The sequence below is a fragment of the Lepisosteus platostomus genome, chromosome 26 (genome assembly GCF_059453375.1).
Source record: "Lepisosteus platostomus isolate fLepPlt1 chromosome 26, fLepPlt1.hap1, whole genome shotgun sequence".
Classification (NCBI taxonomy): domain Eukaryota; kingdom Metazoa; phylum Chordata; class Actinopteri; order Semionotiformes; family Lepisosteidae; genus Lepisosteus; species Lepisosteus platostomus.
In genome coordinates this window covers 5,036,974-5,051,277 of record NC_142636.1, presented here as the reverse complement: position 1 = coordinate 5,051,277, position 14,304 = coordinate 5,036,974, and the positions used below count along the sequence as shown (strand labels likewise).

Genomic DNA, 14,304 nt, shown 5'->3' with positions numbered 1-14,304 from the left:
TAATGCTCTGTTTAGTGGGCTTCCCAAGAAAACAATACATTCCTTACAACTTGTTCAAAATGCAGCAGCACGGATCCTAACAAAAACAAGAAAGAGAACACATATCACTCCTGTTTTGAAAGATCCTCACTGGTCACCTGTATTTTCTAGGATAGATTTTAAAGTTCTTTTACTTGCTTTTAAAGCTCTAAACGGCCTACCACCTATGTACCTTACTGAATGTCTGTCGTTACATGTTCCTATACGTGACCTGAGATCTGCAAATACTGGCCTTCTGCAGATACCACATGTGAAATACAGAAAGAGTGGAGAGGCTGCTTTTTGTTTTTATGTTTCTAAATTATTAAACTCACTACCACTTTTTATCTGGTAGTCAAGCTCGGTACATTGTTTTAAAAAACATTTGAAAACATCTTTTTAATTTAGCTTTTAGTTAAAATGGTTCTCTGTTCTTTCTATTTATCTTTCTTTTTTATTTATCTTTTATTGTTCTTATTCTATTACGACCTTCCTAATTTCTATTTCTTTTTCAAGCATAAATTGACATTGATGTTGCTTTACTGTATTACTGTGTTTTCCTTTTCAACTAAAAGTATATCTCTTAATTTAAGATTTTATTTGTACGCTTGGTTTGTAAAGCACTTTGAGATGCTCTCTGTATGAAAGGTGCTCTATAAATAAAGTTTATTATTATTATTAGGAGCACAGTTTAAAAATGTACATAGATTACTGGAGGAATGCAGGAAACTAGATGATGAAAGAGGTAGGTAGAGAAGGAAAAAAACAGAGGACTTCTGCTTTATAAGGCTGAAGCTGAAATTCAAGCTCTCAAAATTACACAAGGCAAATGAAAAGTTAGGACATGGAAATGTTAGGAATGTTTATAAAAGGCTTAGACGCAGGGATAGTAAGCTTCGGACACTTGAGCAAAATGTTGTGGAATGTGAGCAGGCAGTCATTCTGAATGAACTGCAGAAAAGTGAGTTAGAGAAGGAAAAGGCACAACTAGAGAAGAGTACTGATGAATTGCAGGAACAGTTGCAAAAGATTAGATATACAGTAAAAGGAATCACAGAAGGTTGCGTTTTACAAAAGGAAATGTGATTCTGAAGCAGATTTAGCACATGGGGAGAGGGACCTGAATGAGCAGGTGCAGTTCTGGCAGGGAGAATATGAAGGCTTGAAAACAGAGACAGACAGGAGAGTGAGTCACAATATTAGCACGTGTGAAAAAGGAAAGTATAGTGATGCTGTAAGAGAGGGTTATATGGATTTAGTAGCAAACATGGGCATTCGTGCACGAAAGGCTTCTAAGATAGTCAGAATAGTTTTGGATAAATTGGTAGGTATTCAGGTCGACAGATTGCCAGGGGAAAGTTTTTGTAAATATCTTGTGTTAGAAGAGAGACAAGTTTCTAAAACATCTAAAAGAAAAACTGTTGCAAGAAAGTAATTGAAGCCTTGCCACAGATGGGACCACTTAATATGGCCATAAATATGGAACTGCAGGGACTTCTTTCCAGGAGGGTAGCAGGATGCATTTGGGACTCAGAGAGCAGAGAGGTGGTGCAAGATGTTATTAACAGTGGAAGCAGGGATTCGGATGCAACGCTTTCTGAGAAGGAAATTGTCTACAAAATTACAAATCTAATTGGCGACAGGGCAAGTACAGAAAAAACATTAATGAAATCCTGGCACGGTACAGAACTGATATCTTGCCTGAAATTGTATATGGATTTGATGACCTCAGTGAGACAGACAAGGCTAGGATCAGACTTATCAATGAGTTGTTCTCTGAATTGCATTTAATTGATGCCTTGGCACATGAGGCAAATGTTACACTTTCTGTCTGGGATGATTGTTGGTGGCGAAAAGGTGGGCAGTGTTAGTTTAGACTGGATGCCTAGAAGGGTTGGAGAGAGTGGTACAGTTAGATTGATTAGATCAGTGTGCAAAGCCATCCATGAATGAGGGTGTGAGAAAAGTGGCAAATCTGTACAGTTTAGATCTTTTTTGTTGAGCCAGGGAAAATCTGATCATGTCCCTCTGATTCCCTTTAAAGGAAACTGAATTAATGCAATGTTCCACAATGCAGCTAGAGTTTATTTTTTGCAAGCTGAATTGCTGGAATTCATGAATGATATACTGTAGGTGATGAAAACAAATTAATAGAAGCACTGTTTAAGGTGTTGAGTGTAGCTCAGTTGCAGGATGCAGAGCACTGGGAATTATTTGTAAGGTTGTGACAGAGCAGTTGTGGAGAGCTCTTGGAGCACGTTTTAGAAATGAATGCGAGATACAGGGAGCTAGTGTGTAAGCTGAAGGAATGGCAGGCTGATAGCAGTACGTTAGTCAGAGGTGAGGTACGCTTGTTTACCAACATGGAGGCAAATTCCGGACCTGTTCTGCAGAAGCTCACAGAATAGAGGAGCCCTGAATTATAGGACATGACTAGGCAGGCAGAGGAATTGATCCTCCCTAGTTTTGTAAAGGTGTGTTGTAGGATGGTAGCAGATCATTTGGAATATGGCAGGTACTGTATGATAAGGTTTCAGAGGAGATGTATAAAATGTTTGAATCAGCACCAAGACACATGTAAGCTATGAGAGGGACTTGGGAATCTTTGACAATTTACTTAAAATACTGGTCAGAGCAACTGCAATAGCTGTTGAGGGTTTGATCATGTTTAAGGAGAACAGGTCTTGGCAGTGGCTTGAAAAACTGGATTCTGAAAAGAAGGCAGAAGTTTTATCTCAAGCTAGAGTATCAGTTAAAGAGCAGAGGGCTGTGTTTTGGGAGAGGATGGATAGGATAAGAGATGCCAGGTTGCAGACACTTAGAGAGAAGAAGGAAAAAAAGATAGAAAAAGAAACGAGATATAAGGACAAAGGAAGTACTAGCGGTAGAGACAGGAAAGTATGGGGACTTTGGAACAGCGAGGAAGAAATAGATGAGCAGCTGAGGCATTTAGATGAGAACAAGAAGCTTCCTGCAGTTACAGCACTGTTGAGGTTTAGGAGATTTGTGAGAGGAATGAAACATGAAAATGGAGTTTTCAATTTTTCAAAGGAGGGGAAAAGGCTTAGTCTAGAACAGCTGATTGATAACTAAAAAAGTGTTTTCAGCAGGCCAGAGGAAATCCCAGGTACATCTAGAGAAGACAAAGATTAATGTTTGGCACCATCAGGACATACTGTTGAAGAAAAGGTAGAGTTTTTAAAGGATGCTTTTAAGCAGCATTTTAAGGCTGGGGATCTAGGTAGAAAAACGGTTTGTATGGAAAGATTAAGAATTCTTATGTTAATTAAACCAGAACACTTGTTAGAAAAGAGAGTTAGACATGCTTTTGAAGAGAAAGATAGGAAGGTGTGATACAAGGGCACAGTCGTTGAAATGAGCCTAGATGGCCAGGAGTATGTTTTTAAATAAATATGATGGATTTAGAAAAATGTGGTGGTTTGCTTTGTGGAAAGATTATATGAATAGTTATTTAGAATTGCTTCCTGTTAGTGCAGAGGACTTTGTAGGCAAGAAAATGGAGCACATTTGTGAGCAGTGAAGATGGGAGTGAATGCTGGTGGCCAGGCAGGGCAGTCCGTGTAAATAGAACAGGAGACTTGTTTGTTGTGGATTGTGTAGAGGAGGGTGATCACATTTTAGGCTTTAATTGATTATCCATTGTTAGATGATCGCATGGATAATGAGGTGAGGGTTGTTGCTTAGATTTCTTAAGTTCCGGGCAGTTGCTAATGTTACACTGTGTGTCAGATGCAGATAATTTTGAGGAAGACGAAAAGGAAAACATCTTGTAGCTGATGCTGATGCGCCAGGGAGGCTGGTGAAAAGTTGATCCCTGGAGCCAGCAATACGAAATTACTGCTCTATATATAATGGCTGATGTAAATAACCTCCTTGCCTTGTGATAGCTGGTTTCCAACATTGTCTATAGTTACTTGTGAGTTATAATTTTTACACTGTTGTTCATTGTTATTTGTTGGATATGTATGTTATTCAAGTACAGTTTATATCCTGTTAAGATTTATCTTATGATGTAGCCGTGCAATGCCTTTGATAATGCCTTTTTTCCCATCAGGTCCAAAGAAAGTGCATATCCTCAGAGACTCTATGTTGTGGGGCCTGGAAACACTGATGCCAGCAGAACAGGTGTGGCTGCACCCTGGCACAACACGCAGTGCCCACCAGCACCTGTACCACCTCCAGGCCCTGAACGAGGATATATTACTGATCATTAACACGGGGACCAATAACAGAGCCCAGGGGGACTCCTCCTATGACATCCTTAGAGCTAGGAAAGCACTGACTGTGGCAGGAAGGAGAGCATCTCCTTGTAAGGTTCATATGGCAATTTGCTCAGTTTTGCCACGGCTCTGCGATGCCTCTTTGCTGCTGGAGCTGTGAAAGAAGCTGCCCGGGCTCTTCCACAGCTCCCCTCTCACATGGACCATGTGCAGCTCCTCAGGAGCAACAGAGTGCTTCTGCAGAACCAGCAGCCCGTTGCTCAGGTCTTTGCTGCTGATGGGCTTCATCTCAGGGCCGATGGGAAAAGGAACTTTTCTCAGTATATTTTACATTTTATTTCTCATTATTTTAGAACTTTGATATATTTTATTTAAATAGTTCTACATTTTATTTTTTATAATTTACTTGTTTACTTTCATTTTGTGATATTTTGATTTTAGTTTGTCAGATCAAATGCATATTTGACCAAAGTCTTGTAAATTATCACTTTTTACAAGATGTGGAAAAAAGTGCAACAATTGACTCCAACGTTATTTTAATATTCATGACTATATTTGAATTCATACCTTTTAATATGCATAATAATTATTAAATGTGTAATTTATATGTACATTGTTTTGTATAGGTGAAACCTTTTCAAAATGTATAAATCATTAAAGATGATTAAAAACATTATTTTCCATGTGTAATATAATTAGGAAGTACAATAAGATCCTGCTTTAACAATGTTATCAAATGATCAGTCTAATTTGTTAAAAAACCAAAGGACTTGAAGTAAAAAGAAATGACTAACATTGTTTGATTAATTTTAAACACTAAGTTATAAATGCAGACGCGATCGGTGCCATTAGCGCTCAGTCTGTGCTGCTAGGCTCTGCCCCCTCTGTGACGGACGCAGTGGGCGGGGCGCTGTTCTCCAGCCTGACTGGGGAACACGGACCCGCTGATCTGTTTCACACCACAGGAAGAGAAGAGAAGGAAATTGTTTCTGCACGAAACGCGTGTTGTGTTTCACTGGGAGCGACAACACCCGAGATCAAAGCGTGATGAACTATTACGGAGCGGATACTGGGCTGAGGGCCAACCTCCTGGCCACAGGACGCAGGGTGCCCAAGGGGCAGCCGTTGGGGTGGAGCTGGGGTGTGAGAGTCGCATGCGAGGGAGAGGAGGAAATCATGCTGGGATTTATAGCGTCTGGTGGAGGAAGGATGACGGGAGCGATTGCTTATTACCGACAGCTGAGTACAATTGAGCGTGGTTGTTGTCACCCCTCCCGAACTTTCGTTATAAACTCCATTCATGAAATTCAAGTATTTTAAAGGGTTAATTATAAAGTAAAAAACGTACAATGTACACAAACATTATAAGCTGATCACCCGTTTCTTAATGATCTAATCCCGTTTTTTATAGCGTTTAAAGTCATGCAATGTTCCAAGCTGGGACACTTCACTGTATCATATTGTAACGCCCTCGCCTGGTGGTGAGGAGGAAGCGCCCCTAGGTGCTCGTAGAACCGCTGGGCATGCTGGGAGTGGCAGCCGGGGAGAGTCTGAGGGTCAGCACAATGACCAGCGGCTGACCCTACCTGTGTAAATAATGTCCTAGTAGTTCTAGTGCCCTGTGTAGTCTTATAAAAGTATAGCGTGTTGTTAAGTAATTACCACCCTAAAGGTATGTACTGTACAGTACGTGTTCCATCAGTCTCCTCATGTGCGTGTAGATCCTGTGTTTGGTTTTGTGTGGTTGTTAATGAATAAAGCTAGCGCTTGGTTTGTTAATCGCGTCTCCACTGGTCCTTTGTTCTGAAAAGAACCTGTAAACGCTACATTGGTGTCAGAAGCGGGCAGGATGGACAAATCGTGGCAGACACTACCCGATTCTGTTAAGAAACAGAACCCATCGGCAGCGCACATAGGGAGCCTGAGCAACTCCTGGGTGCGACAGGTGGCCACAGCCCTTACCAGGGCTACCCAGTAGTGGTCCCGCCGGTAGAATTGGGGCGACTGGCCGCTACTCCTGGTCAGTGGGCACCCCAGAGAGAGGATACTCTCCCTGCCGGAGCCGATCAGTGATTCCCACACCTATCAGCGCGGGTGCGACCAGGTCGCTACGATGGGGAAGCGCCTTGGGATACCTACGAGGCGCAGTTCCGGCTCGCGGCCTGGACGAATGGCTGGAGCCGGGCGGAGATGGCCGGACACCTGGCGGCGGCGCTGGAAGGAGCGGCCTGCCAGGTGCTCCTGGACGTCCCGGAGGAGGACAGAGGCGAATACACGGCGCTGGCAGCAGCTCTCCAGCTGCACTTCGGTGTGGAGGAGGCGCCGGACTTGATGCTGGAGAGGCTGGCCCTGCGGCGGCGCCGACCAGGAGAGCGGCTGGGCCCGGTTGCCGCTGATGTCACGTTCCTCGCCCGCCGAGGATACTCAGCTTTTCCTCGGGAGGGGCAGCGGGAGATGGCTCTCCAGGCCTTTCTCAAGGCCCTCTCACCCGAGGAGCTGCGGCGCCATGTGCAGCTGGCCGCGCCAACATCACTGGAGCAGGCCTTGGCCCTTGCTACACAGGCTGAGGCCGTGTTCGGGGTGGCTGGAAGCGCCAGCAGACGCAGTGCGCCCTGCCGGCTGACCGAGGCGGCAACGGAGGAATCCAGCGAGGGGGAAGAGGAGCCAGCCCGTGCAGCGACCCCCGCGGAACAGCCCCGCACGCTGATTTGCAACCGCTGCGGGAAGAGGGGACACCGAGCCCGGTTCTGCCGGGCACCCGAACCTCGCACTCCTCGATCGGCGTCGGGAAACGGGAAAGGGACACCCTTGAACACCTCAACCCCCGCTCCGGGGAGCGCTGTTAAGACCGGCGCCCCTCACGCCACTGTGGGGCGAGTCGGCTCTAGCCGGGGCCTGTACCTCCACTGCCAAATCGAGGACCAACCCTGCCTGGCCCTACTCGACACCGGTTCATCGGTAACCCTACTCCGGCCGGGCGTCCTCCCCGACGACGAGGGCACCAACCTAGCAGGATGGGAGGCCTCCAGCCTGCAGCTGAAGACCGTGACGGGACAGCTCGCTGCAGTCAGGGGGAAACAGGTGCTTGCCTTCCGTCTAGGTGCAGCGACGGTGCGCCACCCCTGGACCTACTGCAGCGAGTGGGGGCCAGTTTGGACTTGAGCCGGCAGGAGTTGGTGTGGCAGGGGGAGCGACTTCGCCTGGTGGAGGGCAGGCCCGGCGAAGGCCGAGGGACGCGGGCTTGCCGGAGCCGGGGGAAAAAGAGGCAGTGGCAGCGGCGGCGGCAGTCGCCGGGGCAGGCCAGGCCTGCGAGCCGGGGAGCGAGCGTGCCGGATCCTGCCCCCGAGTCAGCCGGGGGGCCAGACAAGGCGGCGGCGGCGGGGGCTGAGTGTTGCGTGGAAGCGAGGCGCACCGTTGAGGACCTCTACCAGCGGAGCTGCAAGGGTCTCGATCAGGACCAGCGGCAGCGGCTCCAGGAGCTACTCGCCCAGAACGAGGATCTCTTTGCGGCGAGAGATGAGGACTGCACCTGCACTGCCCTGGTCCAACACGAAATCAACACCGGCGACGCTCGGCCCATGCGCAACCCACTGGGACGCATGGTTCACGCCAAGCGCAGCTTTCTGGGGTTGGCCTCGTACTACCGGAGGTTCGTCCGGGACTTTGCCAGCATCGCTGCCCCGCTGCACCGCCTCACCGACAAGGGCCGCCGTTTCGACTGGGACTCGGGCTGTGAGACGGCCTTTGGCCGGTTGCGTGAAGCTCTGGTGGGGGCCCCCGTGCTGGCCTGCCCCGACCCGCAGTTACCGTATGTTCTCGATACCGACGCGAGTAACTTGGGGGTGGGTGCGGTGTTGGCGCAGGAGGGGCCAGATGGGGAGCGCGTAGTGGCCTACTATAGTCGGGCTTTGACTAGGGCTGAACGGAACTACTGCGTGACCCGTCGCGAGCTGCTGGCGGTGATGGCGGCGGTCCACCACTTCAGGCCGTACCTGTTCGGGACCCGGTTCCGGCTGAGGACCGACCATGCGTCCCTCACCTGGCTGCTCCACTTTAAGGAGCCGGAGGGGCAGATGGCACGATGGATAGAGATCCTGCAGGAGTACGACTTCACTGTCGTGCACCGTCCGGAGTCTCGCCATCTCAATGCCGACGCTGTCTCGCGGTGCCCCTGCGAGGCCGCGGACTGCCACCACTGCGCCTGGCGGGAGCAGCGTGAGGAGGCTGTCCGCACCATGGCAGAGGCGAGCACCGCGGCCACGGCCCGGGAGGGGCCGCTGGGGGTGGGCCTGTCAGAGTTGGCGCAGCGTCAGGCAGCTGATCCTGACGTGGGGCCGGTGCTCCGCTGGAGGGCAGCAGGAGTGCGGCCTACGCGAGAGGAGCTCGCCCCGCACCCAAAGTCTGTCAAGGCCCTCTGCGCCCTGTGGGAGGCCTTGGAGGTAAAGGACGGGGTGCTGCGCTGGGGGTGGTGGGTACCCTCCAGTGGCGAGGTACGGTGGCAGCTGGTGGTGCCACGGTCGCTCCGCGGGGCGGTGCTCCGAGCGGTGCACGGCCAGCCAGGCATGGGGCACTTCGGCGGTAAAAAAACCCTGCAGCGTCTCCGAGGCCATTTTTATTGGGGTCTTTGCCACTGGGACGTGGAGTGGTATTGCCAAACGTGTGCGGTGTGTGTGGCGCAGAAGGAGCGCTCTCGGGCCCCCCTCCAACAACACCAGGTGGGGGCTCCTATGGAGCGGGTGGGGGTGGACGTTTTAGGCCCGTTTCCACGCACCAAGGCCGAAACCGCTACGTCTTGGTGGCCATGGACTATTTTACGAAGTGGCCGGAGGCCTACGCCCTCCCGGACCAGAGTGCCCCCACGGTGGCCGATGCACTGCTGGAGGGGATGTTTGCCAGGCTGGGGGTGCCGGAGGAGTTACACAGTGACCAGGGGCGTAACTTCGAGTCCCAGGTTTTCGCCAGAGTGTGCCAGCGCCTGGGGATCACTAAGACGCGGACCACACCGCTGCATCCCCAGAGCGACGTGTTGGTGGAGCGGTTTAATCAGACGCTCGCCACCCAGCTGGCCACCCTGGTGTCCCGGCACCAACGTGACTGGGACCGCCACCTCCCCCTTGCGCTCTGGGCGTATAGGACCGCGGTCCAGGAATCCACCGGGTGCAACCCGGCCTCGCTCATGCTGGGCCGGGAAATGCGAACCCCGGTGGACCTGGTCTTCTGCCCACCGCCCGGAAACGGGTCGGAACTGCCGGCTGGACCGGACTACGAGTGGGACCTGCGACAGCGGATGCGGCGGGTTCACAGCTTTGCACGGACCCACCTGACTCAGGCGGGAGTCCGGCAGAAGCGGCACTACGACCTGCACTGCAGGGGGCCTGCCTTCCAGCCCGGGGACTAGGTTTGGGGGTACAGCCCGCGCCGCCGCAAAGGCCTCAGCCCTAAGCTGGCGCCGTCTGGGGAGGGGCCCGCTGAGGTACTCGGGGTGGTGGGCGAGGTCTGCTACCGTGTCCGGTTGCGAACACGGGGGAGAGTGGTGGTCCTGCACCGAGACCGCCTGGCCCCCTACCGGGCCCGGGAGGAGGAGCCGTGTGGGGAGCCTCTAGAGGAGCAGCCGGGGCTGGGCCGGCCGATAGTGGGGCGTCCGTGGGTCGCCAGCCGTCACTGCGGCGCAGCGGTCGCTCACGCAGGGTTCCACAGCAGTTAGCCGAGTACGAGTACAGCCTGAGGTGGGTGTTCGACATTGGCGAGACGCCAGACGCTTCAGGTGGGGGCAGTGTAACGCCCTCGCCTGGTGGTGAGGAGGAAGCGCCCCTAGGCGCTCATAGTACCGCTGGGCAGGCTAGGAATTGTAGCCGGGGAGAGTCTGAGGGACCCTACCTGTGCAAATAATGTCATAGTAGTTCTAGTGTCTTGTGTAGTCTTATAAGAGTATAGCGTGTTGTTAAGTAATTACCACCCTAAAGATGTGTACATGTTCCGTCAGTCTCCTCATGTGCGTGTATATTCTGTGTTTGTTTTTGTGCGGTTGATAATGAATAAAGCAGCGCTTGGTTTGTTAATCACGTCTCCACTGGTCCTTTGTTCTGAAAAGAACCTGTAAACGCTACAATATTTTCAATTTCTTTTTTTAAAACTTCAAAAAATCGTTTGCCCAGCAAGATTTTAATTTTGCACGGTAACGATATATATCACGATATAGATTGTTTTCTCATAATTTCAATAGAACATGCTTTAAAAGGAGTACAACTTTTTTATTGCCTGGAGTTAGCTATTAAGTTATTATTAACTGTTGGTTAGCTACCGTGTTGTTCCTTTAGTATTTTTGAAATTTCACACTGAACTGAAGTGCATGTCGAACAGTTTAAGCACATTTTTATTTTGCAGAACTGAAACAATACAATAAACTTATGAACATTAATTAAATAAGTAAATATGTAATACTTTAAATATGTAATACTTTAAGTAAAATTCTTATCGACTTAAATTTGTAATACTTCTTAAAACAAAATAAAGTAAAAAAATAAGATAAAAACTCTTCAGGCATTAAAGTAATAACCCCTCCAGTATTCAAACGGCTGCTTCGTGTCCACATGGAAGCCCGCGTGGTGAATGACTCGGGCAGCAATGTCTTTTCACCCCGACACGAGAGCTGCTGGACTCGCACCCCTGTTCCGTCTTGAGCGGATGGAAGAGGGCGCTTGTACTACCGCCTCTGGCTAAAATCGCCGCCGACAGAATTGGCAGAAAACCGGTTTCTGCTCGCGGTCCGACTTTTTAAATCCGCGCCATTTCCAAACGACCGATGAAGCGCCCTCCTTCTCAACAATTCCGTTTCTTGTGGCCGGCTCGCTAGCGCTGCCTTTCTGCATTTCTCCGCGTTTTCCGTTTCTTAGTGTTCGCAGACCGGCCAGGCGAACAGGTGTTTGTTTTCAGGGAAAGGGAAGAGGACGCCCGTGTGTTTATATTGGCAGCCATGACCTCAGACGCGTCATAAACCGGACGTCTGAACCACCGAAGATCAATCATTCTGAACCTATCCGATTTCCAAATATCAGCAAGATGAACATTTTCGGAATTAGAGAATTGGAGCTAAAATATGGCAGAATTGTAAACTATGACGGTGCTGCTGGCGCAATCTGTGTAAACATCAAAATCCATTCTCTACCGGTATAAACGGTTTAGCCAAATCCATATCGGACACATGTTTCTACCGGTATACCGACTATACGGGTTATACTGCCCACCACTGTTTCAGTCCCCTCTCATCCAGCTCAAAATCTCTTTCAGCTTCTCCCCTCTGGAAAACATTTCAAATCCTTCCTCTCAAGGACTGCCCGTTTCAACCTCAGCTTCTATCCCACTGCCAGACGAACTGTGAATTCACGTTGAACTCTGACATTTAGTTGTATAATGATGCTGTTACATGGAAAGTTGTTTACATATGTGACAATGTTTGTCTTCTGTCCTATTTGAACTTGTACTGTATATGTTGTTTGTATGTCTCATCTGTGTTCTTTGCTGTACCGAAAGCAAATTCCACCAACTACTGTTGTGTGGCAATAAAGAATAATGAATTAATGAGTCCCTGGGGCGTACCGTCCAATATTTCGAAAGAGTGAAAAAACAAGCTTGCATGAGAGAAAAGGGTGCAGTGAACTGCGCAGAGTAGGTGACGTTGACCAACAGCTAAAGTTGCTTAAAGAATTTAAAATCCGTCTGACTACTGCAGATCTCATGTAATTGAGCAGAAAGTCACCGTGCTCTTATAAGCGGTTCGCTTAGCAGAGTTTGAGTTAACACACTGCACCCCTTTGAATGGATTTTTATCACCTTTATTACCTTTGCCTGTCTGGGGTGTGGGGCTGTATCTCTTCCTCAGTTTAACATACGTCCGCAGTAAACCGAGAGACTAAAACCCACTATCGATAAAACATCTGCTTTGCGACACTTCTCAAACTGCTCCAAAGTCGGGCGCAGAGTATCATCCTCTAAACTGAAAGCCACAATGGACTCCACAATCAGCCGTAATATTCAATTCAATTCAATTTATTTTATATAGCGCCTTTCACAACAAGGTTGCCCCAAGGTGCTTAACAATGCAAGTAACCATGCATGTTGTAAATACAGAACAGAAGACCAGAAGACAACGGAGGAGAGGAACCCAAAACTCCTTAGTTAGGAAAAGAAAAACCTCTGGGGGTCCAAGGTCAACTGGCTGCCCAACCCCTCTGGGCATGCTAACATTATACAATTCAAAAAGGAAATAAATAAATGAGAGCATTAATCCATCCATCATGTCTTCTGTATGTCAGTATTACAGACTGCAGTACCGTAATATCTGTAATACAAAGGACCACCACAAACTAAAACAAGCCCAAGAGCAGCACGCGTGAACCAAGGAAAAAATATCAGCTCCACAAAACAAGTCCCCAAACATGCTACATCCCCACTATATTAACGGCAAGGTGAAAATGGGGAGGTGATTTTTAATTTTTTTTAAAGAAAATTAAAAATAAGAAACAATGACATGCCCCTGCCTAACTTTATTGCATGGCTTTAAAAGCTATAAAACATTTTTAGATAGTTAAACACCACTTATGCATGAAAAGCAGCTGATTTTTCTTCCTCGTGATCAGCTTAGAATCTTTGTGAGCGCTGTAAATTAAAATAAGACTGCCAATGCAACACGAAACTTATACACAAAAATCACATTCTTCTCTAAAACCAGGAATGACTTGGCTAAAGCTGCGTCAGTGACTATCGGGAAGGTGTACTGATGGAGAGTGGAATTACAGCCCGCTTCCCTCCCCCACTGCAAGGTGGTAATGCGCTGGCTGGCACGAAATAGCCCTGCTTTCCGGGTCTCCTGGTTCATTCATCAAGCTGTTACTTACAGACCTGCTGACCTGCTTCACACCACAAGAAGAGAGGACAATGTGATTCTTTCTGTAGAAAACACATTGTTATGTTTACAAAATTAAAGTGTTTTAAAAGTTTAATTAAAAAGTACAAAAACACTTAAGATTCTAAGCTAATCATGAGGAAGAAAAATCACCTGTTTATCGCACATAAAAAGTTGTTTTAACTATCGTTTTTATAGCTTTTAAAGTCATGCAATGTCTGATTTAGGAAGGGACATGTTCTTGTTTCTTATTTTGGATTTTCTTTAAAACGTTAAAAGAATCAGTTGCCCATTGTGCCATACAGTGTGATGTTACATTTTTTATGTTTTTAAGACACTTAAGAACACTTAGACTGATGCATAAAAATGTAGCATAATGCATTCTCACGTTATGAACTCGTTTACACCTGGGATCCACTTAATTCACACTAAGGTTTCTAAAAAAGCAACCTGGTACTAGATATTGTTTAAATAAAAGTTGTGAAAATCGCGATCTTTAAAATGCCTGTGCTTTGAAAGGTTCTGTGTTACTGACATCAGAAACTTGTCTTATAAACAGGCGTTTTAATTAGAAAGCAGAGGTAATGAAAACCGGAAAAAACTCTGAAAACTTAAAAAAAATACAAGACATTTGAAATGATCATTTATTATTAATAAATTAATATTGTTAATAATGATCAGATATATTATTATAGTTTCAGGGGCCTTTTTAATACCACTTTGTTATTCCCGATTATAATTACAAGGTACAGTGCCTTGCGAAAGTATTCGGCCCCCTTGAACTTTTCAACCTTTTGCCACATTTCAGGCTTCAAACATAAAGATATAAATTTTTTATTTTATGTGAAGAATCACCAACAAGTGGGACACAATTGTGAAGTGGAACGAAATCTATTGGATTTTTGAAACTTTTTTAACTAATAAATAAATGAAAAGTGGGGCGTGCAAAATTATTCGGCCCCTTTACTTTCAGTGCAGCAAACTCACTCCAGAAGTTCAGCGAGGATCTCTGAATGATCCAATGTTGTCCTAAATGACTGATGGTGATAAATAGAATCCACCTGTGTGTAATCAAGTCTCTGTATAAATGCACCTGCTCTGTGATAGTCTCAAGGTTCTGTTGAAAGCGCAGAGAGCATCATG

At 47.4% G+C, this 14,304-nt stretch overlaps 1 pseudogene; it reads right to left on the bottom strand.

The window, feature by feature from the left end:
* Positions 1 to 8,062: 8,062 nt before the first annotated feature.
* On the bottom strand, positions 8,063 to 9,185 carry LOC148639759 (uncharacterized; annotated as a pseudogene).
* Between the last annotated feature and the right edge of the window lie 5,119 nt (positions 9,186 to 14,304).